Source organism: Canis lupus, chromosome 8, assembly GCF_011100685.1.
Source record: "Canis lupus familiaris isolate Mischka breed German Shepherd chromosome 8, alternate assembly UU_Cfam_GSD_1.0, whole genome shotgun sequence".
Taxonomy (NCBI): Eukaryota; Metazoa; Chordata; class Mammalia; order Carnivora; family Canidae; genus Canis; species Canis lupus.
The window spans coordinates 40645331-40670334 of NC_049229.1; the positions used below are offsets into that span (position 1 = coordinate 40645331).

The window sequence follows — 25004 nt, forward strand, 5'->3', positions numbered from 1 at the left end:
AGAAAAGAAGTATTAGACATGAAGAAAAACCTACTTAAAAGGATTAGTTCATTTGGCAAATAAGATGAAACCATCCTTTTTCCAACCTTCCATATCCTTAGCCAACATGCATATAGTGATTATTCCAGGAGTTTTTTAAGCATTAATGTATACTAATTCTTAAATCTTTGCAAACTTATAAAGCAGATGCCATTATTATGTCCACTTTACAGATGGAGGAACTGAGGTAGGGGGAGCTTGAGTATAGCCAGGTCTTACACTACTAAGTGGCAGAGCTAGGATCTGAACTTCAGAGTTGATGTGCCTTAACCTCCATACCAAAACGTCAGAAAAAAAAGAAAACTGTGGCTAAATTTCCCCACTTGGTTAGCATTTTATACTCTAAGTGAATTGCTTCATCTCAGTCTCCATCTCCTCAATGGGACAATGAGGCTAATAGTAGCCACTGTGCCAGCTGGAGAGGATTTGTGCTGATGTCTATAGCATTCCTATGACAGAAAGCCATGGCATGTACTCCCTAGTAGTACTATTATCTTTGTCATTTCTTACATGTCAACAGGGACCCCATAACACCTTCCAATGCAAACAGAATCATGCAAAGGTGTACTCATTTAAACCCAAGCCCAGAGGCACCGAGCAAATATTAGTATTTACAGTTTTCAGTACTGAAAATCTGACCTCAAGTAGACAAATGTCACGAATTCAAATACCTAGCAGAAATTTCCTGAAACTTTTACCTCTCTCTCCCTGTGACTTTTTGTGTTCTCTGGTCAGTCCCCGGGGCCAGCCTCACCCTTAGGCATCCAAGGATACCTGGCAGCCAGGTCAAGTCCAGACCCACTGGACCCACTCTGGTTCCAGGCCTCCTCAGAGTTTACTTTCTTTTAGAGTTCTGATCTAGAAGATCCCCAGCCTCCCAGGAGCTCTCCAGTTTGGGTATGGCCTAGGTGAACCACATGGAGAACGTCCAGATTGAAAGAGCTCCCTTGGGGCAAGAGGAAGAGACAGGTGAAAAAAGAAAACATTCTAAGGCCTCAGAGTTTCCTGGGCTCAGTTTAGTAAGCCTCATACCAAGCAGAAGCCTAGTGGAGCTCAAAAGTGCCAATTAGCTTCCCTGCATACTTCTGTCCTGGAAGACAACGGCCAAAAAAATACATAGCTCCCTGCCAGGGCCTTGTGACAATAGGTTCCCAGCCTGAGTAGGAAAGCCCAAAGGAAATGCAGGCCCAGAAAAGGGAGATTAAAGGAAGTGGAGCCCCTTGGAAGCTCAGTCACATGGAGCATATCCCTGAAGAACAGGAAAGGAAAGGAGGGTCAGACAAAGTGTCTGTCCTGCCTACTGCCCACTGAGGCAGAGGGAGAGCCTCGTTCTTTCCACACAGGAGGTCGAGGAGTGGCACGGAAGCTGGGGCTTTGAGAATGGAGTTGAAAGGAGTAATCTTGGTGGGCAGTTTTGTCAGGATGGGATCAGAACTGTCACTAGAGAAAGAATATTGCTCATGAAAGAGCAGGAGCCTTTCTTGTCTACTTAGAAGACTGAAAGAAAATGCATCTGCTCAGCTGCTGAACTTTGCTTGAAAAGCAAAGACAAATCTATGAACGAGGGGAACTAACAATACCTCTGCTTAGGGCAAGGATTTGTGGTAATATTAAAACTTCAATTTGAAGAAATTGTTAAAATCCCCAGACATGAAATTAATATAATTAGGTAATAGCTCCTGAACTTAGATCTTTCAGCAAGCTGAGAGAGGGGGAAAGGCAGCTAGATCGGACCTCATTAAAACTAAATGAACAAACGCCGGCTTCCAAAAGAAAGCCACGGGGAAGAAGAAAAAAAAACACCCAGTGAGTGAAGCTCAGGAAGGGGCAGAAGCAGAGCAATGGAGCTCTACACTGGATGTCAGGAAACCCAACTTTGTGTCCTGCTGGTAGCTGCATGATCTTGCACAAATGGCTCAAGCCAGTGTTTTGTTTTGTTTTGTTTTTAAGGGTTTATTTATTTATTTGAGGGAGAGCACACATACACACAGGCACACGCACACACATGTGTGGGGCATGGGTGGGGGGGCGGAGAGAGAGAATCCTCAAGCAGACTCCTAGCTGAGCAAGAATCCAGACATGGGCCTCCATCATAGGACTCTGAGATCATGACCTGTGCGGAAACCAAGAGTCCAAGGCTTAATTGCACCATGCAGGCACCCCTCAAGCCACTGCTTTTAAAACTACACAGCATGAATCAGAATCTTCTGGAGGGCTGGTTAAAATGCAGATTGCTGGGCCCCACCCCCCAGTGTTTCAGAGTCAGGAGGTATGATGTGGGACCTGAGAATGTGCATTTCCATATCCCAGGGAGGCTGATGCCACCGGTCCCCACACTGGAGGACACACTAGGCCTACCTGGTCCTCAGTTTCCAAGTCAATAAAATGAAACAAGAAACCAGGTAATCTCTAAGCTCTGCTCTAAAACTCTGTAAGATGAATGACCTAAGAAAGTAGGGCAGTAGCAAGAGAATTCCTCCGCAGAGATGGGAATGGCGGGGATCCCTGGATGGCTTGGTGGTTTAGTGCCTGCCTCTGGCCCAGGATGTGGTTCTGGAGTTTCCAGTTCGAGTCCCACATCAGCCTCCCTGCATGGAGCCTCCCTCTGCCTATGTCTCTGCCTCTCTCTCTATGTGTCTCTCATGAATAAATAATAAAATAAATAAAATCTTTTTTAAAAAAAAAGAGAGAGAGAGAGATGGGAATGGGAATGGCTTGCCTGCTGCCTGGACCCTCGGGTCGGGAAGGCACAGATGTGCTGCCAGAGGAACCATGGGAGCCCTTCTGCTCAATGACTCTAGACCCCCAGCAGGACCCGCTGGGAGCTACACAGCCCAAGTGGCAGCTGCAAATGCTTTCTCCCCACCTGCTAGGAAAAGAAGAAAGGGAGACGGACATGGCCAGAAATATCCTCAGTCAAAATGACACTACTTTACTAAAGAGTCCCAGTCATTTTGTGAAGAAAGAGTAGCCTTGAGTGACTAAGGAAAGATACTCTATTTTATGATTTCAAGGACAGGATAACTATTTGAAAAGATATGCATTATCCTGTTTTAAATGCAAAGTCAGTCGTTTGTCTTTGTCACCCGTGGCTACTTTAGTAAGCTTCTATATGAACATACTGTCTTTTGGTAGGAAAAATAAAACCACCAAAAAAAAAATTACATATAATCTGCAGAACTCACTCAAGGGTCTAAGAGTCCTGTGCTCCTTTTATACTTATTAGTTTTTTTAAAAATCCTGTTTTATTTTATTTATTTATTTATTTATTTATTTATTTATTTATTTATGATAGTCACACAGAGAGAGAGATAGAGAGAGGCAGAGACACAGGCAGAGGGAGAAGCAGGCTCCATGAACCGGGAGCCCGACGTGGGATTCGATCCCGGGTCTTCAGGATCGCGCCCTGGGCCAAAGGCAGGCGCCAAACCACTGCGCCACCCAGGGATCCCCTATACTTATTAGTTTATGTGAGTAAATAAAGTAATAAACTTTGAGTCTTTGATATTCCTTGACTTTTTGGTCTATTCTTCTGGCAATTATTAATAAATATATATCTTGTGCAATCCTATCATGTATGTGAGAGTGTATAAAACTGATATAGCTAAGGACCATTAAGCAAAGTTGATAGAAATAGTATTTTTATTCATATTAATAATTAGTTGAGTATATATATGTATATATGTGTATTTTCTAAAAAAACTTATAAGTTCACATATAATATTCTTATACTATCTCTTCCACAATGTTTCTCCCATCTCCAAAAATCAGTTTCATGTAGTAAAACAATCTTGCTTTTAGACAAGAGCCATGTTCAATATATACCAATATATGTATATTCAATTATTTCTGTGGTTAAAAATATGACTCTGGAATGAAGCCACCCTGAAGTTTGAATTTGCACTCCATCATTCAGTGACTAACAGATGTTGGGCAAGTAATTCAACCTCTTGGAACCTTGGTCCCCTTCCAAGGGAAATGGGGTAAAAAATGCCTCATAGGGTCATATGAGGATTCTATGAGTTAATGTATAATAAAGCACCACATTTGTAAAATGGTAGCTATTATTACAAAATAATGTGACATGTTTTTTCATTAAAATGTTTAATAAATTATGTATGGGAGTCTTAATGAATATTAAATTAACATAATCGGTTTTTAACTTAAAAATTAGGTTTCTATTTCCAAGGTTAACTTCAAAAATACTGTGGAACCTGCCAAGTGGATCCCAAGAGGGGACATGTTGATCAATGTTGTAACTTAACAAGCAGTGACCATGACCTAAGGGATCGGGACCATTTAATGAATTTTTTTTTTCATTTAATGAATTTGCTAGTTGGTCTTTCCTAGTTAGATCTTTAACCATGAATAATAGCCAGTGCTTCATGTTTGAAATGGCCTTTTTTTGCCCGTATCTCTGACCTTAACTACTAGCTCTTTGGATTCCCTTACTACCACTTTCTGCATGATGTTCCACCACCTGTTTGTATTTCTGCACACATGCCTCTTCCACATTATTTGTCTTGCAACATCTGGTCACATTTGCAGACAGCTCAAGGCAATGGATTCTCCTACTGTGTGCAAAGAATGCAAAAAGACACAGGCCTTGCCTTAAGCTGCAGCTCTTATCTAAAACCTTCAATTTTAGGTTTGGTCAATAATAAATTGTGTTCATTAAAATCCGCAAGCATCTAGAGAACCACCCCACAGACCAGGCTCTGGGCTGAGCACTCTGGGAGGGAGTGCCACATGGGGACAAAAGCATGATTTTAGGGTCTAACAGGAGAAATAATATCTAGATGCATATAACTATCATAGGTAGAAAGTAGAATGCAGTACGTTTCACAAAGGAGAGGTCCAAATGAAGGCATGCAATTCAGAAGACAAAAATCTCTTCCTACTAGGGAGGGTCTAGGAAGGCAGGCTGGAGGAAAGGACGTTGAGTAGTTTTGAAGCTTTGTATTTCTCTGGAAAAGCATAAGTTGAGAGAGGAAATCCCAGGATGAAAGGATGAGATTTATAAAGATGACATATAAAGGTGGGGTTTCCTTTGGCCATGGTAACATAGGGAGTGTAAAAGAATGGACAGCAATCATTAATACTGACTGATATTTGCTGAGCAGCTGCTGTCCTTTATGTACTTTTTATATTTTGTATACTTTATAGAAGTATACTTTTATATACTTGTTATATACTTCGTAAAGTATATAAAGTAGGAAAGTATAAAGTATACACTTCCATCCATTATTTTATTTAGTCCTCATAAACAACCTCTGCAGGGTAATATTAACTGAACTTTCCTATCCCTGGGAACAAGACTAGGACCAGGCAAAAATAGTTTAGCTACTTGTTCCTGAAATACTTACTCCTAGAAGATAAGCCTGTGAAGTACCTAAAATAGCTCACTTCCAGACCTCTGCCTCACAGTGCCCACTAATTCAAAGCTGTCATTCTATACCGCTTCTTTGAGACCCACCTTAAAGTCATCCAATCCAGGCTTGAAAACCCTGTAAGTCCCTCTCCTGACTTATTCCTCCAGAGACACTACAGTCTTTGCCAAATGGTGATCTCTCCTTAACGGAAGTAAGTCTAGTAAACTGAGCTGTGCTTGATCAGCAGATTATTTTAGCTGTCTCTTGAGGAGTTGATATAGCATATCCCCCATTTTACAGGTAAGAAAGCTGAGATACAGAAAGGTAAAATAACTTATTCAATGTTTCAAAATTAAGTGGCAGTACTGGACTAAAATCCAAATATTTCTGATACTGAAGTTAGCTCCTAACCAGACAATGGAGGTTATATATGGCAACCTGGGAGTTTGGGTATTTTTGGTACTCAAAGGGATGTTCAAAGGCTTCTCCTCAGAAAGCCTCTCTGCTCCCTGCCCTGCTTAGGAACCCCATCTACAATATTACTAGCAAGGGGCCTTGTAGCTTCTATATACATCCTTGCTGACTCAGAAGACAGCCGCTTGCATGACTCAACTGAATTAAAGACTCTTTAGCACTGGGCATTTATAAAAGAAATCCACTTATTAGGAGCATGGATACACCCTATACTCCTTCACCTGCGGCCCAAGAGTAGAAGATGCTCCAGTGCCCTTCTCCTTGGTATAGAGTGGGCTATGGGGGTCATGACTTTAACCACTCCATCTAAACCATGGTTCAACTTAGCAGGCCCCTTGATTTTCATCCTGGAGTACCCAGAGCAGTAGAGTTGGGCCTTCAGACATCTCCTGATGCTACCAACCACAGTACTTTCAGTTAGCGCTCAGGGCTCAAACATTTATGCTGAATTTCCAAACTTCTGTTCATCAAAGCACAGCCAACTTTTCACTGATCCTTTTCCCCAAGGCTATTACTTCAGAATCAGGAGGAGGATAGAGACTGGGAAATATGCAGGACAGTATAATTCATTAACTTATTTCCTCCTAAAACTCAAACAGAGGATTCAGGCTCTAACTTCTATTTGACCACTTCTTTTTTAAATGTAATAGGCAAGAACATCATTCTGGCTGAGTGGTGCTGACTGGTACAAAGTTAACTTTTAATACATGATCAGTTCTGAGCCAAAATATAATTAGAAATTCTTGGCTTCTATCTTTTCCAAAGGGGATAAACATATACAGAGGAAATTTATCATATGTAGGACAATATCTCATTTGTCTTTTTTCATTCCAAACCCAAGTTTAGAAAAGTACCCATAGAATTTTAAAAAGAATTCACTACTTCAGAGATACTAGCTTAGCTCTCCAAATTCCTATCAACCACAAATCTGAGCATCAAGTCTTCCATCAAAATCATTGATTTCTTTTTTACAAAAGAGAGGTAAGAGCAATAACAGGTTCCTGGAATACCTTTATAACCCTCCTTCCAAGTTTAAATTAATTCACATAACAACTTACTATGCGGAACCATACCATCATCTAGGCCACACTGTTTCAACTTCTCCATAAGAGCTTTATTCGTTTGAACTGATCAAAATTCTAGTGGAAATTCAGATAAACTGAACCTCCATTTACCACTGATCTTTAACCCTAATGACTCTATTAAAAGAGAAAAACAAGACCAACCTGAGATGATTTGTTCATAGCAAACCCAGCTGCATCCCATCTACTTACTAATAAGTTTTATAATTTTTCTAGATATAGATATCAAACTCATTGGACTACAGAATATAGAACTTCCTAAATTCTTTTCTTTTTTTAAAAAAATTTTTTATTGGAGTTCAATTTGCCAACATATAGCATAACACCCAGTGCTCATCCCGCCAAGAATTCTTTTCTTTTCAATTCAAAAATCTACTTATCTTTAATCCCTTGGCACCTTTCCCAATCACCATGCCCTGAAAGTTTACCCAGTTACTCAGCAGTTTCAGCTAGACCTCTCTCGGCCCCCTGGAATGAAATTTATCTTGGCCCAAAGACTTGAGCTGCTTCAGAAACTATATGTTTCCCATTACCTCCTCCCAAGTCTTGTGTTTCACTTTCCTTAATAATTCTTAACTAGAATTGTTTTTCCTTTCTGGGAAATTAATATTTCCCTCTATACACATACAGAAATTTATTGGTACTTCTATTCCAGCACTTACTCTCCATCCTCGTCCATAGCTCATTGTAAGCAGCTTAAATGCAGGGACAAGCTATCGTTCATTTCGGGGTCCTTTCCGCACCTATCACTGTGTGAATAGGAGCCCTATCACCATTGAGTTGTTGCTGAATGGAGCCAATGAAAATGACATTCTGAAACAGTAGATCAGTATGATTAATCTGGCTGTGGCATATGGGAGATGTGGGAAAATGTGGAGAATGGAAGCAAGGAAATCACTTAAGGAGGAGAGTATTTTAGGATGAGATCAGAAAGGCCTGGCCAAGGGTGGTGACAATGGAAATGAAAGTAGAGCACCAATATGAGAGATAATTTGGAAAGAGAATAGGCATGATTGGCAGGTGATTGAAAGTGGAGTGAATACATGTGACAAAGATGACTAGTTGATAACCAAAAATTCAATCTTCCCTAGAGTTTTGTGAGGAAGGGACTGCCCAGCAGGGACTACCTTTCCCTGTTCCCCCTTCCATCTAGGTAGGGCCACACAAGCAGCTTTTGCCTTTCAAACATAAAAGGAAGTGATGCATGTTGCTTAGGTTCAAAGTGAGTGAAAGACCTTCATGATCTTTTTTCATCTACCACCCAGAAAAAGAGAATTCCAAGGTCTTGGAAGGGGATGGAGACACTCTGAAAGAAGCTTGTGTTCTTCAATAACCACATGGAAGATCACCTACCAAGAACTGAAAACACTGATACTGAACTTTACATGAATGAGACATAAATTGCTAGTATGTTAAGCCACTGAGTTTTTAGTTTATCTGTTGTAGCAGCTAGTGTTATTTTAATTAAAATAGAAATAGGCAGGAAAAGTTATGGATGCTTTGGAGTCTTTGATGGCATTCAGCACTTTGGAGAATGATGGCACTGCCTTAATATAATAAGAAGTATCAAGAGGAAGGCCACTTAAGACAGAAATATCAATATCCAGCTGAATGACATCATGTAAGAAAAGTACCAGAAACAAAATCAAAGGGCTCAGCTCTAGACTCAGCTATTCCTCTTAAAAAGCATATCCTTAAATAGGTCCCCTATCTTTTCAGCCTCAACTTCCTCATCCAGAAGACAATAAATGGGGGCAAGTGTTATGAACAATAGTTTGTTTATAATGGCACTATTATAATCTTATCATCTGCTTTTAAATGTATAGGGGACTTTAAAGATCATCTAAGTGAGAAACCACTAAATCTCAGATAGTGGTTACTATAACTGACCCCTGCATTAACTTACACCATTTTTATGACATAGATACTATTATTACCATCATCAATTTATAGATGAAAAAATTGAAACACAGACAGTGTAAGTAATTTTCCCATGGTCATACCCTTAGTAAGCGGTAAAGCAGAGATCAAAACTCAAGCAGCCTGGCTCTCAAAATCTGTGCTCTTAACCACCACAAAAAAATGTCCTCTCTAGGTACAGCTTCTTCATTTTAGATGTGAAAACTCAGGTCATGTCACACAGGTGGTTATGCACCAAATATAGACTACAGTGACAGAGAAGGCAATTTTCTCCCCGGGAAAATTCTAGTTTCTCATAAAAGGCTGGTTCTGCAGAAAATCACTGAGCTGAGAATGCATAAATTACTAAAGAAACTGAACCAGATATTTGAGCAGAATTTATGTTGATAGGAGAAAAAACAAAATCAGCCTTATCCTTGCCATAGCTTTCAAATATGGAATAGGAAGGATAAGCAGATGGATTTATTTAAATGTTTTCCAGGCAAATTTTTCCTGTGGTTCTAAGACATATCAAGGTCCTTAGAGGAATGAACTCCAGTCCCTTGAACCTTTTCCAATTTAGTGCAAAGAAATGGCCCCTGTGGTGATCATGAGGGCAGACCAAGATCAACTCTGCTTCTCAGAGCGCTAAGCCAGGGTAATCCAAGTCTAAGGAGTTGCTAGGGGATCCCCAACACACCCCCTCCTCCTTGGGTCTCCGAGGTACTCATCCCTGTGGAATCTGAACGTGCAAGCCAAGTGCCTCACGGGGATTGATGCCAACTGAACCTCTTTCTGGACAAAGTCACCCGTGAACAAGACTCCACCCTCCAGATGCTATCTGAAGCTACTACAGGAAAGAGAGAATTCTCTTAGTGTGAGATCATTCATATTTGCTTACCTTCATACCAGAGAAAATCTCATGTATCTGAAAGCCCCAGGGGCAACATGCTTCTTCCTTGGGACCAATTGATGACAGGATCCACATGTCTTACTCATTCCTACTGATTCTGTTTATGGAATGTCATCATTCTCTTAAGACACAGATGGAACATCTTAGATGAATTTCCAGATGGCTAGTCTGCCTCTTTCCATTTCTCACACTCAAAGACATGCCAGTCCAGTGATTGCTACAGACTTGCACAGACCTTTGTGAGTATGTTTATCACCCCTATACGGACTGTTTATTTCTAACCATGCATTGACTTTTAATTATTTCAGAAGACACAGAAACCAAGACACACTGATAAAGATCTTAGTTGTGAAATGTCAGGAAATGATAAGATAAAACCAAGAAGAAAAAACAAATAATAAAAAAAAAGAGAAGGTAGGGATGCCTGGGTAGCTCAGTGGTTGAGCATCTGCCTCTGGCTCAGGTCATGATCCCAGGGCCCTGGGATCGAGTCCCACATCTGGCTCCCCACAAGGAGTCTGCTTCTCCCTCTGACAATGTCTCTGCCTCTGTGTCTCTCATGAATAGATAAATAAAATCTTTTTAAAAAAAATTTTTTTAATTAAAAAAAAAAAAAGACAGAAGGTAAAGTAGGGGTCTTGGGAGTCTGTAGATGATGAAAAGAGAGAGGCCAATTATCAAACAGATTTTTTTCTTTCCAATCCCAAAGCCCAGGTCCAGAAATTCAAATAACACCTGCCCTTGCAGGTGCAAAAAGGCAGCCAAAACAGTTATTCTTTACCTTTGGATGTCACCACTTGTAAAGCCTCTCCTACATTTTACCTAATTGGTCCTCACAGCAGCACATTTTACAGGAACTGTGGTCAATTTGTTTAAGTGATTGGCTCCAGGTCACAGAATTCTAAACAAAATTCATCTACAAATTCAAATTCTAGGCCTTTGTCCCATGCTATGCTCCCTCTTGCATCACCATGTGAATTCATGAAAAAATACAGGTTCTACCATCAACCAGCTGTATAATCAAGGATGAATTACAACTTCGTTAGGGCTTAGCGTCTTCACGTGGAAAATGAAGTTACACTAGAAATGAATGATCTACAGTTCTGAAAGTCTATGAACACAGAAGTCTCTACATCCATGAATTCTAACAAACTACTATTTTTAAATTGCCAGTTATGATTTATTAATGGATCATGAAATTAATCTAGTGTGTAGCCACCATTCCCTCTTTTTTCTTTTTTTAATGAAATAGAATGAAAAGGGTTTGAAGAGAGTATGGTAGAGTTTGGAAGGAAAAAGTGGAGAGGGATAGGACAGATAAAAATGTCAACAGGCACCACACTGAAGTGATGGTGAATGTTGCTTATAAAACTGGGTATGTATACTGAGTCATAACATAAAATTTATTTATTATAGACTCACATGATACATAATAGAGGTTTACTATATTCCCCCAAATATGTATATACTTGCTGTTATTAGTGGTTCATTTTGGCTCTGGTTTGACTTTCTCTTTCCCCTTTGGCATCAGTCTGGTTCTCATCTCCTCTCTCCTTTTCACACTTACTCAGCATCCACCCTCCTTGGGGAAGCTTCTGACTGCTGCCACAGAAGAAAGAAAGTTCCAAAGGAAAGGAAGGCATCAAGGTGTCAGATGTAATTGCAGATTCTGTTAAGCTCATGACATCTGGTTTCCTGAAAGGGGGAAACACAAAGGATGAAAACAGTCTCATTGGGATGATACTGAAGACCCTGGAGATTCTAGACAGTGTTATTGTCTGGAAGGGATGGGACTCCAATTAACTACATCTTTGGCTCTTCAACCCTTTCCTTGCAGGGAGGTGATTAATATAAATGCATCCCAAATTTTCACATTAGGTGGTGTCTCAGAAGAGGACTTCATGAAGGGAAGTGGGAGTTGTATCTGCTCTCCCAAAGCTGGCTGCCCAAGAGAAATTGTTTACATTTATATAGAAATGGAAGTTTAGGGAGGGAATTGAAGACTTAAGCTTCCAGTCTAGTGCTTAAAAACATTGTCCCCCAAAAGGGATTTCTCCCTACAGTTCAAGTTTAAGCAGATGAGACAGGAGCTCCATGGGACTGGATAGGAGTTTCATGACCCTGGAGCCTTCCACAGGAAATTTCCAATCATTGCCCTTTCCTGGAGGCTCTCAGCTATAAAAACTCTGGCTTCCTGTGTAATTCAAAATTCGAAGTCAAGGTCAGTAGCTAGAGAATAGAGCCCCTCTGCTATCAGATTCTTAGTCACTCAAGGTCTGAGATGAAGGTCAGGAAAAACATTTGAAAGAAATCTTTAACTCTAAATCACCTGGGTGGAAACCCAAGATGTGACATCCTAATTCTTCTTAGCAGTCTGGTCTCAAAGACAGCTTGGCTTGGAATAATGTCCAGAAAGTTATTAATGAGAAAACACCATTCCTAGCAGCCACAGTCTATTAAAGGTATATGAAAGGTAAGTGTGATCTCATGGGTTCTGCACAAATATTTTCTTTTGGTCTTTTAATGGCAACACCAGTGTTCCTTTCATGGGGTTGCAGGCGGAGGTGAGACAAGGGTGGCTCCAGTTTCTAATTGGCTCCCTGTGCTGAGCTGTGTGCAGAGGATCACAGTGTCCATTTCAGATCTGTCTGGCAATGATGCCTTGTCAAGTGCTACTGTGTTAAGCAGCCCCTGTGGCTTTATAAAAGAGTTGACCTGCTATTGACCTGTTTTGTGTCATTGGAGCTAGGAGCAGTCTCTCTGGTCAAATACTTATGGGCCCCATGATAGATTATAATGAAGATTATAAAGGCACAGGCAAGCCTAATGGCTCCCAACTGGCCCACAGTACAAGGAGCAGTTCCTGTTGGAGGAGCATGGGTGAGCCCCTTTAGGGAGGCCAGGTCAGCAGCAATGACTGCGAAGTTGCTCTGTGACACTCCTTTCTCAACTCCTAGCCCTCCAAAGAAAGCCAAATGGTCCATCAGGGTCAACTCTACATTTTTTCAGAAAACAAACCTTTCCTTAATTAATTCCCAGATTCAAAGGTGGCTGGTACAAATTTCCACAGGTAAAACTTCATCTTTATCTTCCAAAATGACTTACCAGGAATTATCATTCTATGCTTGTGACTGGGCAAGGGAGGTTAAGTGTCACTTCTGCCCTGGCCATAGTCAAATAAGTTAAGCGCCTGAAGACAAGAGAACCAAAGCTCTCAAGAGACACTGAGATTAGATAAAATCAACATCACATATAAGACAGGAAGTCCACCAAAGATGATAGGAGAGGCCATTGGTGATGCACATCTGGACGAGGTAGGAAAGGTTGCTAATATTTTTAAGTGTCTACTATGTATCACACATATGTTAGGAATTATTATCTTTTATCCCATTTAAACTTTTTCATACCCTTAGAGGGAAGGCATTATTTCTCTTTTTTAACAAATGAAAAACTGATGCTTAGTGAGTGTTTGTTTTGTTTTGGTTTGCTTTTTCTTTTCCAGCTTTATTAAAGTATAATTGACAATTTAAAATTGTATACATTTAATATATACAACTTAGATTTGATATATGTATACATTGTGAAATATTCACCACAATCCAACTAATTAGCATACCAATCACCTCACATAGTTACCACTTTTTTTTTAAAGATTTTATTTATTTATTTATTCATGAGAGACATAGAGAGAGGCAGAGACCCAGACAGAGGGAGAAGCAGGCTCTATGCAAGGAGCCGGATGTGAGACTTGATCCCGGGACTCTGGGATCATGCCCTGAGCCAAAGACAGACGCTCAAACACTAAGCCACCCAGGCATCCCAGTTACCACTTTCTGTGTCTGGTGAGTTTTAAGTAACTTGCCTTGATATCAATTTCCTTTGGGATATGAAGATTAAATAAGATTATGTAGGTACGTTCTTAGAACTCTTTATATAATGCCTAATATATGCTATTTTGTGATTGCTTCAGTTTTCACACCTTGAAAAACCTGTGACTGTTATCAGTAGCTTTTTGGAAGAGACCTAATGGAACAGTCAAGATAGGAACTTGGGTCCAGGGACTAAGCCCCAGAGCCCATTGCTCTCTCTAGTATGGTTTTCCTTGTTTGTCCATTTGTTTATACTAATCTTCACTCTTTGAAGTATTAATAGATGGTTCACAGGAAATAAATGCATGTTCAAAATTCAGGATCAAGAAAAATAAGAATTCATTAAGCCCAGGCCAAGAACACAAAGATGGAGACCATCAGGAGTGGGGCAGCAGCTATAGCCAAACCTCAACTTACTGAGACTGACTTTTCCCAGAAAAATCCCTAAGCAGAAGGAGATGTGATATGTTGCCAGCTTTCTTTGTTCAAGAGGAAGGAATTGTGACAATCTCTTAGAGGAAGTAAAGTGTGTCTTTAAATTTTTCACTAAAATATATTACTCACATGAAGTATCATATTAGAAGCACTGCATGGATAATGTCCTTACCAATGGAAAATGCTCTTGTAATATCTCTTAGTAAAAGCCAGCAAGGTAACAAAGCACAGCTCAGGGAAAGTAGCCTACTGGAAGCCAAGCAACATGGCCCAGTTATATCTTTCCCATGGTCTAGTTTGATCAAAGAATGATGAACAGAACATCTAAAGAAATTAATGGACTTGTTAACAGTACTTCATAAAGACTACTTTCTTAATAGAAAATAATAGAGGGGAGGGATCATTCATGATCTGTCCCACCCTTTTCTCAAGAATCTTCTGCATCCCACTTGCACTAAACACAAGAACAGGTGGTTAGAACAGGGCAGGCATTTCATCAGATGGCCAGACAGAGATCCATGAGACTAGGCTCAATAGATGAGCAGAACCAATCAGATTTTCCCCCAGGAATTTGAATCCCAAGCCCCATTTGGAATCAGGAATGTTCTAAGGGGAGGAGTGGGAGACACTCTGATGGCCAAGTACTAAGGTTGAGGAAGAAGAAAATAGATAGCATATATAATCAGAGAAAGCCAGCTGGTAAAAAGTAAGGACAAAGCACATCTACACAGAGAGACCACGAAGCTCCTGAGAGAGGGACTGTGATCATAATTTGCCCCAAAGGCTGGCTTGGATCCAAAACCACCTGCCATTTCCAGACCTGGCTACAATGTAAGTTTTATTTTTGAATTCCTGGGAGAGTGCAGAATTCTAATAATAAAGTCCAATTTTCTTGGATGAGGTTGAATGGGTCTTTACTCCTCGCAAATAAGTGAGCCTGAAGAGAACACAGCCTTCTAGTAAGAGCTGAACAACAGAGAATACGATGTTCCAGTCTCTAGATTGCAGGCACAGTGGTGTTGATCCAATACATAGGAGAACAAGAGCAGGTGGTATGACACTCTGAAACTTGGATGAATCCAAAGGCGTTATGCTGAGTTAAAGAAGACAATTGCAAAAGGTCACATGCTCTATGACTCCATTTATATGTCACTCCTGACAATACAAAATGGTAGTGACAGAGAACAGATCAGTGGTTCCCAGGGGTGGCAGGAGGGGAGAGTGTGAATATGAAGGGATAGCACAAAGGAGTTTTGGGAGCTGGTCCGTATCCTGATTGTAGCAGTGGTTACACAAATCTATACCTACATTTAAAAACATAGAACTAGAAAAAGAAAAGAAGAAAAGGAAGAAGTGAGTGAAGACAGGAAGGGAATACATCAGTGATGATCCCTTAAGTAAACAAGGTCACTAAACAGAAACTCAGCCAGACCAGAAGGAGGGCCCACTCTCAATAAAACTGTTTTGGCTTAGGCTCTCCCCATGCTCTTAGCCTTATCTTTTTATCCCTCGATACCTCCTTCTCTTCTTTCTGGTTGGCACTGCCTTCATAACAACTCAAAGAAATGAGCAGTGAAGGTGGAATTTCAAATATAAGCCAAGAGATGGGGAAGGTTTTGATAGCTGGGATCAGAAGGTCTCACTATCCCTCCTAAAATCACACTGTAAATACAGAAAATCCTCTATTCTTCCTACAGATAATCTTAGTATGAGAAGAAGCAAGATAACCTAGAAAGAAGTAGCACTAAAACTTTGAGGGATAAAGAAATAAAAATCCCTAAGTAGAAAACAGGCTGGATATGAGGATATTGAGAATTAAGGCAAAAGCTGCTTTTACTCTAATCAGGATGATTAGATTCAATATTTGGGGTTGGAAATATGGGTAGAAAGCAAAGGCCTTTGTTCATTCTGGTGTAAGCTACTTAGGGCTTCCCAGTGAGGCAAGAGAGGGCCCCCCCACACGTTGTCCAGCATAGCTTCCTGGTCTTAGCCAACAATGGCATCTTGCTTTGCATCCATTCTCCAGGTATATATTTTCTTCAGGAACTTTGCAGGGAAGTATAACTCAGCAGAGTATGAACATTTTTGGGTTCCCTGACCAAATGTCATTAAAATACTATCAAAACCTTACTCCAAAGTGTTATTTCCAACAATGGTGTCCTGTTGATCTTATACCTGGTGTTTAGAACTGTGGTTTGACATATAGCACACAGCAAGTAAGAAACATTGAGTGAGTGAATGAAAAAGAGGCAAACAGAGAAAGGGAACGAGAAAGGAGAGGAGGAGACGGAAGAAGGAGAAATAGGCAGAGCCTAAGGCTCATTCTCTCAGGGAACATTCTGTATGAACATGACAGCCAGCACATATTTATTGAGTGCCATGCTGGAAAACCTCCTTTGACTTCCATAGATTCACTCTCCACCTCTGTCCACCCTGCTCTGAGCCCTAGGAGGCCAAATTGTATATAGACTGCAGCAACCCTTGCAGAGCACCCTTGAGTGCAGGTGGATTCAGTCCCTAAGGAGCCCCTTGGGAGATAAAGGAGGGAGGAGTGTAATATCAGAGAACTGATTTCCCTGCTCTTTCTCTAAGGGTCTGCCATGGCCAGGCTCCAGACCCTGAATAAAGTAGCTGTTAACACAGATCTCAGTGTCTCCGGTTTCAACTGTCCCCCCCTTGCCTTCAGATTTGGGGTAGTAATGGCTCCCCACTGTTGTTAATCTAGGGTACTACACTATACCTTCTGGTTTCCTACATCCTACTCACATCTTTGTAAATAATCATTTTAGTAAACTTTGAGTTATTTCTATTTGAGATCACCAACTGCTTTCTGCCAGGACCCTAATACAAGAGCCACCTATGGGCCAAGCACTACGGTAAGCTCTGGGGACACAGATATGGATTAGGCACAGCTCCTTTAGGACTTTGTGGTGCAGTAGGCACCAGACACATAACAACAAATTCTAATGCAGACTGGAGTGTGCGATGAGTGAGCTATGCACAGGGTGGTGCTTTCCAAGCCAATTTCTGGAAATTAAGCTGAGATCTGCCTCTCAGCAAAGCAGTGGAGAGCTCCCACTGTGCACTGCAGAAAATCCAGAGATAATGCTTGCAAGAGCTCATCTTCCTGAATTCTTTACTGGTCCCTGGAAGAGTAAGGAATGACTTGTTTGAGACTTCCAATTTGCATTGCAGAAACAAAAGCAAGTTCAACATGGAATCTTGCTATTCAAGCAAATCTATAAATACAGAGAACAAACTGATGGTTGCCAGTGAAGGGAAGGGCAGAATGGATGAAGGAGAGTGGGAGATAAGACTTCCAGTCAGAATGAATAAGTCACAAGAATTATAAGCAGAACATAGGGAATATAGTTAATGATATTGTAATCGCATTGTATGTATTACATATGAGACATGGTAGCTACACTTACACACTTAGGTGTATACACTATACACTTATGGGTATAGCATAAGGTATAGGGAAATTAAATCACTATGTTGTACACCCAAAACTAGTGTAAAATTGTGTGTCAACTATATTCAAATGAAAAAAAGAGAGAAAGAAGGAAAGAAAGAGAGAAAGAGAAGAGAGAAAGAAAGAGGGGCACCTTTGAGCAACTGCCTTTGGCTCAGGTTGTGATCCTGGGGTCTTGGGATGGAGTCCTGCATTGGGCTCCCCACAGGGAGCCTGCTTCTCCCTCTATGTCTCTGCCTCTCTCTGTGTGTTTCTCATGAATAAATGAACAGAATCAGAAAGAAAAAGAAAAAGAAAAAGAAAAAGAAAGAAAGAGAAGAAAGAAAGAAAGAAAGAAAGAAAGAAAGAAAGAAGAAAAAGAAAGAGAAGACAAAGAACGAATAACGAGGTGCCGACCGGAATGACGAAGAAGTACGCAGTACTGTCTGCCTGTAAAGGCAGACTCGTGCTTCGTGTCTGCGTTAGGTTCTGGCTGAGGGGGGGGAGGATTTAAGGCACGGAAGAAAACAAAGAAACTTAGCTATATAATTAACTGGATTCTTCACATTCTCCCACTAGCTTACCACAGCCCTTTTAATCAGTTTTTAGTTTCTGATTACCCTTAAATGATTTTTGGCTAATTTCTTAACTAACTGATATAAGAAATATCACAGCACATTTTTTTTTGGTAAACAAATAGGGTTTCATTTTTCTCATATGACAAGAGAATTTAGGATGATGGGCTGTTGCTGATTTTGTTTCAGTGGCTCAACAGTGTTTTCAAAGATCTGGATTCCTTCTACATTTCTGTTCCACCAACTGTAGCATTGTTAGCTTTTCTTCCTCATGCTCGCTGCCTTCTGGTTACAAGATGATGGCCATACCTCAGGCATCATGGACAAGTTCAGGGGGAGAAGAAGGCAATAGGTAAGCTCTCCTCTCCTGCCTGTACCTTTTATCAGGGAAGCAAAGACATTTTCAGAGGGAAGCAGACTTTCTCTTGCATCTTAATGGCCTGGAGTAGTTCACATGATCACCTCCAGCTATTAGTTTTGCTGGGAAATTCAGTACCTGGCTTTCATTTTGTGCTTGGTTGTCCTCTTTTCCTGTTCCTATCATTACCAAGTTCATTTTTTCCCTTCCTTTTTGCATCTAGCATAGTCTCCTTTTACTTGTTCAGGAAGTCACTCTTGTAGCTCACTAAAGAGATCCTTCATGCTATTTTCTCTGAACATGCTACCTAGAGGAAAAGCTTGGACTGGCAGGTCTCAGATATCTCTTAACTTGCCCTCTTTATTAGGAGGTATCAGTATGTCCTGACTAACACAAAAACGTTAGCTGTAATAACTCTGTGTGGAACAAAAGAAAACCTCTATGAGTGTATGAAATAGGAACAATCACATCCTGGAGGATCTAAAATGTAACTTGAACAGGGTCTTCAGATAAAAGTAGCAACAAAAAAAACTGTCTCAATTTTTAAAAGACGGTTATTCTGCAAGTAATTCTGCAGGTCAGAGAGGACTCAGAAACAATGGCAAGGAAAGAGTGAGAGAACCATATGTACCAGGGCTGGCCATCCACAAGCCATCTGCCACCTTACATGGTCACTATCCTTCCAGCCACTGAAATGCAGAGGAGACAATGGCAGAAGGGTCAAGAGCAGGGGCCCTGGAGCCACACCTTGGCACCAGCACTCCATAGCACCATGATCTTTGGCGAGTTCCTTGGGCAAGCTTCCTCAGAAATGATAATAGTATCTACCTCATTGAGGGGTGAAGATTAAGTGAAATATACATATAAAACATTTAACAGTAACTGGTTCAATATATTACATTCCTCCCTTCCCCCCCCCACACACACCATTACAAAGTTATTCAAGGAGATCATGTGGAACACCAACATTATCTACTGCACATAAGCACTCAAAAATTCTAGTTCTCATAAGGATGCACCTGACAATGAGCTACCCCTGCTCCTCAGGAGGAGAGTCAAACTCAACGAATTAGAAGATGTCCTCCGTGAGATTTACATCAGTAAGACAGGGAGCAGTAAATAAAAGCAACAGATTAGTGCAATATTACTAAATCCCATCATTTAAGTTCCCGCCTGGCAGATTTAATAAATGAGATCTATCTCTTCTTGGTGGATGCAGTTGCATAAGTACCATCTAAATCAGGTCTGCAGAGAATCAAGTGACCTGATGGATATATATCTTCTAGCTCAATAGCAGAAATGCATGGAGGATTTGGAGGGATTCGTGCCAGGAATGAGAGAATGTAATGTTTGTCTTGAATTAACTAATTTTTATAACCAATGGACTGTGAGTGATATTCTCCTGCCAAAGTAGATTTGTGACCTGCCTGAAGTACCAACTATGTTCCAATTTATATAGTAAATCTATTTGGTAATATGAGGTGTTGCAGCAATTTTAACACATCAGTAAAGATGGAAATCAATTTATTTTCCTTAGTATTTGACAACAAGCTTTGTAAATAAAACAAGAAAATATGGGGTTTCTGGGGCTATTTTGCTTCTACCTTTACTACTTTGTGGCTGCTGGCTGAGGGCAGGGTTTTAGCCCCTAGAGATTGCACTCTGACACAAGACCAAGCCAGCTACCCTGGGGCCACTAACCAATTCAGTTGCTAGGAAGAGTGAGCTCTTCAGGACAGGCCTGTTGCTGGGTTGATGAGTAGGAACTATGCTTTAAAAGTGTGTCCGGGAGCAGCCCTGGTGGTCCAATGGTTTAGCGCCGCCTTCGGCCCAAGGTGTGATCCTGGAGACCCAGGATCAAGTCCCATATCGGGCTCCCTGCATGGAGCCTGCTTTTCCCTCTGCCTGTGTCTCTGCCTCTCTCTGTGTGTCTCTCATGAATAAATAAATAAAATCTTTTTTTAAAAATTCTGTAAAAAAAAAAATAAAAAATAAAACAAATAAAAGTGTGTTCGGTATGGCCACACATCCTATCTCACCTGGCAAAGGAGGTTCAGCAGATATTGGCATTCCTACTTTACAAATAAGGAAACCGAGGCTCAAATACAAAGGATTTGCTGAGGACAAAGGTGAAACTCAAATGCTAGGTCTTTTGACAATAATCCTGTTTTTTGTTTATGAATCCACAAAGCAATTTAATCTCTGCATAAGCCTGCCCCTGTCTTCTGAGAAGATGAGAACATAAGGTCACAGAAACAAGTAGGAAGTTGTAGAGCCAAGAGGAGGGACTTGCAGGCAGAGCGAACACGTGTAAAAGCAATAAGGTTTACATGTGCTGGGTGAGACCTCCTCTTTCTGCTGAGATGGAGAAACCCAAAAAGAGCATCACTCCTACACTTACAAAAAAAAAAAAAAAAATCCTTTTTCAATGCCAAACAGCATATACAAAACTTTTCTTGAAACCATTAGGGAGTTGAGGTGATAGGACAACCAACTAACTTAAAACCTGAAGAAAGACAGGCACATGCAAGGATAGATGAGTCATGAGCTCTTGCTTACCTTGGGCTGCTGGACAATGAAGAACTTAGCTAAGACTATTAGTAAGTTGGTAAAGGTTGAGTATGAGCTAGCAAGAGTATTTAGAACCCCTTGAAGGAAGTGGATCTATAGGAAATCCTACCCACTTGCAATTTCTTCTTCATAAACCTCATGGGACACTCACAGAAAAGTCTGGCATGAGTCCTAAGAAAGTATCCCTTGTGTTACAGGCATAGAGAAAGGAAATAGCAGCTTCTGCAGGAAATACAAGAAACCTAACCCAGATCCTACTGCTCTATCTCCCCAACAGAACAAAAGCTTTAAACCACTGGGAAGAGAGCACCAAACACTGTCACCCTTAGGACATGAAAGAAAACCTACTACAGTTGAAGGAAGAAAATAGAAAGGAACTCTTGACTTGTGGGAGAGGTAAGGAATGAGGGTGAGATGGAACATGTGCTGAGCCAGGACTACCTCTGGTGAGGCAGAAGCACAGAGAGCACCACAGTCCTGAGGCCCAGGGACACAAGACCTATCTGAGACTATCTACTTCAAATGACAAGGAACACCTCTCCACTCCCCACCACTCCCCATGACCAGGCTAACAAGCAGCAAGAGACAAATAACGATCAAATATCACTGAGAGACTTACACAAATGTGGAAAGAGACTCTCTGAAGCACAACTCAAAGAGAATATGGAAACCTGAGGATGGAGAAGACATTAAGAAAAATATTTTGACAAACTAGCTCCCACTCTAAATACAAAGCAATGCCACAGAAATTTTAAGCCTGCAATGCACTATGGCTAACCATGACAACAACAAACCCCAGCCCAATTAACTAAAAGCCTAGCTAGCAGAAGGAAAGGTGTGCTCATTCCAGGCACAAAAACAATTTACAAACTACTCTATGCTATTAAGACATTCACCTTCTTAAAAAAAAAAGTTACAAGGCATACCAAAAAAAAAAAAAAGGAGAAAAATTACACTATCAACATAAAAAGCCAAAAGAAGCTAGGTATATCATATTAAAAATGCTTAAAACATAGGAGAAATGTTTAAAATCTTTAAGAGATCCAGGGGGAAAAGATACATACAAGGGAACAAAGATAAGAAATACAGAAGACTTCTTATCAGAAACCAAGCAAGCTAGAAGACAATGGAGTGACATATTTAAAGTGCTAAAAGAAAAGAAAAAAAACAACAGCAAAATAACCAGCAAAAATATCTTTCACAAATTAAGAAGAAATACACTCATGAACAAACAAAAACTGAGAGAATTCATTGCCAGCAGGTCTGTACTATAAGGAACATTAAAGGGAAATTTTCAGGTAAGAGTAATATGATACTAGACAGAAATGTGGATCCACACAAAGAAATGACAAACTCTTGAAATGGAATAAATAAAGGTAAAGATAAAATTTATTTTTTTCTTATTTTTATAACTCTAATGTATCTGACTAATGTAAAAATAGTAGCAATGCACTGTGTTTTTATATCATCTATAAAAGCAAAATATTTGGGATCCCTGGGTGGCGCAGCGGTTTGGCGCCTGCCTTTGGCCCAGGGCGCGATCCCGGAGACCTGGGATCGAATCCCACATCGGGTTCCCGGTGCATGGAGCCTGCTTCTCCCTCTGCCTGTGTCTCTGCCTCTCTCTCTCTCTGACTATCATAAATAAATTTAAAAAATTAAAAAAAAATTAAAAAGCAAAATATTTAACAAAAATAGCATAAATAAAATGGAAGAATTGGGAATATACTGTTCTAAGGTATAATATTATTTGAAGATGGACTGTAATTATAGATTATGAAGTTGTACATTGCAAATTTATTGGCAATCACTGAAACATTTAAAAGAAAAGATATAAATAATAAGCCAAAATGGAATCATAAAATATATTTAATTCAATAAGGTACAAAAAGAGGAAGCATTTTTTAAACAGATGGAGAAAACTGAAAACAACTATCTAGATTGTAGATTTTAAAGCAACCATATCAATATGTTGATTATAAATGGTCTACATTCACCAATTAAAATGCAGACACTATCCAATTGTATAAAAAAACAAGACCAATTATAGGAAAAAAATAGTCAAAATTAAAGAAGAAATAGACAAATTCATAATTATAATTGCTTCAACACTCCTTTAACAGCAATTAATAGAATAAGAAAACAGAAAAATCTGTAAGAACCAGCCCTGTCAACCAACTTAACCTAATTGGCATTTATAGGATGTTCAACTTAACAAAAGTAGAAAATTTGGTCTTTTCAAATGAACATAGACTATTCACTATGAAAGACTGGACCACAAAACAAATCTTAACAAATTTTAAGGAATAGAAGTAATGCAAAGTATGTTCCCTAACCATCGCAGAATTAAACTTCATGAAAGAAGGATCTCAGACAGAGTTTCACTAGAAACCTCAGGATACCAGGCCAGCAGGAGAGTTCAGTGGGTTTCTCTGCTGGTCTCAGAGCATACATTGCACATTCAAATACATGCAAAAGCTTTGCAATTCACCAGAAGTTAACCCACATAGTAGGAAAACTGTTTTTGGTTGTCACATTCCTAGCAGGAAATACCTATGCTTTGCTTTGACTTGATATGTATATACAGAGAAAGGCAGTGAAATATAAGCAGATATCTGGGGATCCCAATCCAGGGCCTCTTGCTGATCATGCCCTGCTCTTCCCTTCCCTCTATCAGATCACATGGGGCAAGCAACAGAGTGTGATGATTCAGCCCTCAGGCTTAAGGACTTAGAGAACTAGATTCAATACTTACTCCACTGCTCACTAGCTATGTGACTGTGGGTATATTACTTAACCTCTCTACACTTCATTTGCTCATCTGTCAAATGGAGATAGCAATTGTATCTGTCTCAAATGGTTTTTGTGAAAATTAAATGGAGATGATTATACAAAAGTACTTAGCACAGAGTGTAGAGACCATAGTAAGCTCTCAGTAAAGATAGCTATCACCATTATCATCTATTATTATTATTTCTAGGAAAGAAATCCTCCAGAGAAGCTTTCTATAAGACTAAAGCACTTGTACTATTTAGAGATTATTTAAATTTGGGACCTAGCAAGAGGCATAAAATCTATAGGTAGGAAGAAATTAAATCTGCTTTGTTTTCCATCTTCTTCCTGAGAAGGTCAGAGAGAATAAAATGGAGCCAAAATTTTGGGCTGCCCTTATTTAGACTCTCTCATATGAAGACCCAGTCTCATCCCAAACCTCCTAAGTTGTTTTCCCTACCTGATTGTTGGTGTTTGGAATTCCTTTAACTGGAACCAAATACTATCATTTCACAGAAATATGACTTAAATATCTACAGTGTCAGGAAGGGTAACACAGTATATTATATGCCTATTGAGGTAGAAAAGCAGGTCTTATATAAGAAGGAAGAAGGCAATCAATCAATCAATCAATCAATAAATAAATAAATATTTTTTAAAAAAGAAGGAAGAAGGCTTTGTTTATATGACAAGTAGGGAATGAGGAGGTCCTCACTGAAAGGGGAGCTAGTACATCCTGAAGACCTCCTGAACCCAAAGAAAAAAAGGCAAACAAATAAAACTAGAAGGATCCTGGGGGACACACAGACCAGAGGTCTATAAAAACCAGGCCTCAGGTCTATTTGTTAGAATTACCTAAAGCGTTCATTAGACATACTGAAACTTGAACCCAGGATAATGCAGTAAGCTTGTCCAGGATCATTTCACAGCTGTCTTCAACAAACATGGCTCAGTTGTAACTGTGGGAGCGAGAAAGCAATGTGAGCAAGCAATGCTACTCACTGTCCTGCCTGCCCTAATGGTCCACCCAAGCGTTCAACACATGAATAGTGTCACTTTCCTGTAACCCCAGTCTCTCTATGCTACTAGACACAGTAACACGGTGACACTGTTATCAGGATGTCTGAGCTAAGCCAAAGCTCTTCCATAAGCTCAACTTCTTGATTGTACCCTAAACTTTTCCCCAAACAG

At 40.2% G+C, this 25004-nt stretch overlaps 1 long non-coding RNA gene across 2 annotated transcripts in view; it reads right to left on the bottom strand.

Annotated features, from left to right (window-relative positions):
• LOC119872875 overlaps nt 1–25004 on the bottom strand; it is a 161526-nt gene that overhangs the window by 59125 nt on the left and 77397 nt on the right. For both annotated transcript variants that reach the window (XR_005363429.1, XR_005363428.1), the window contains exon 3: nt 11347–11474. This is a non-coding gene — a long non-coding RNA (uncharacterized LOC119872875). The remainder of the gene's footprint in view (nt 1–11346; nt 11475–25004) is intronic.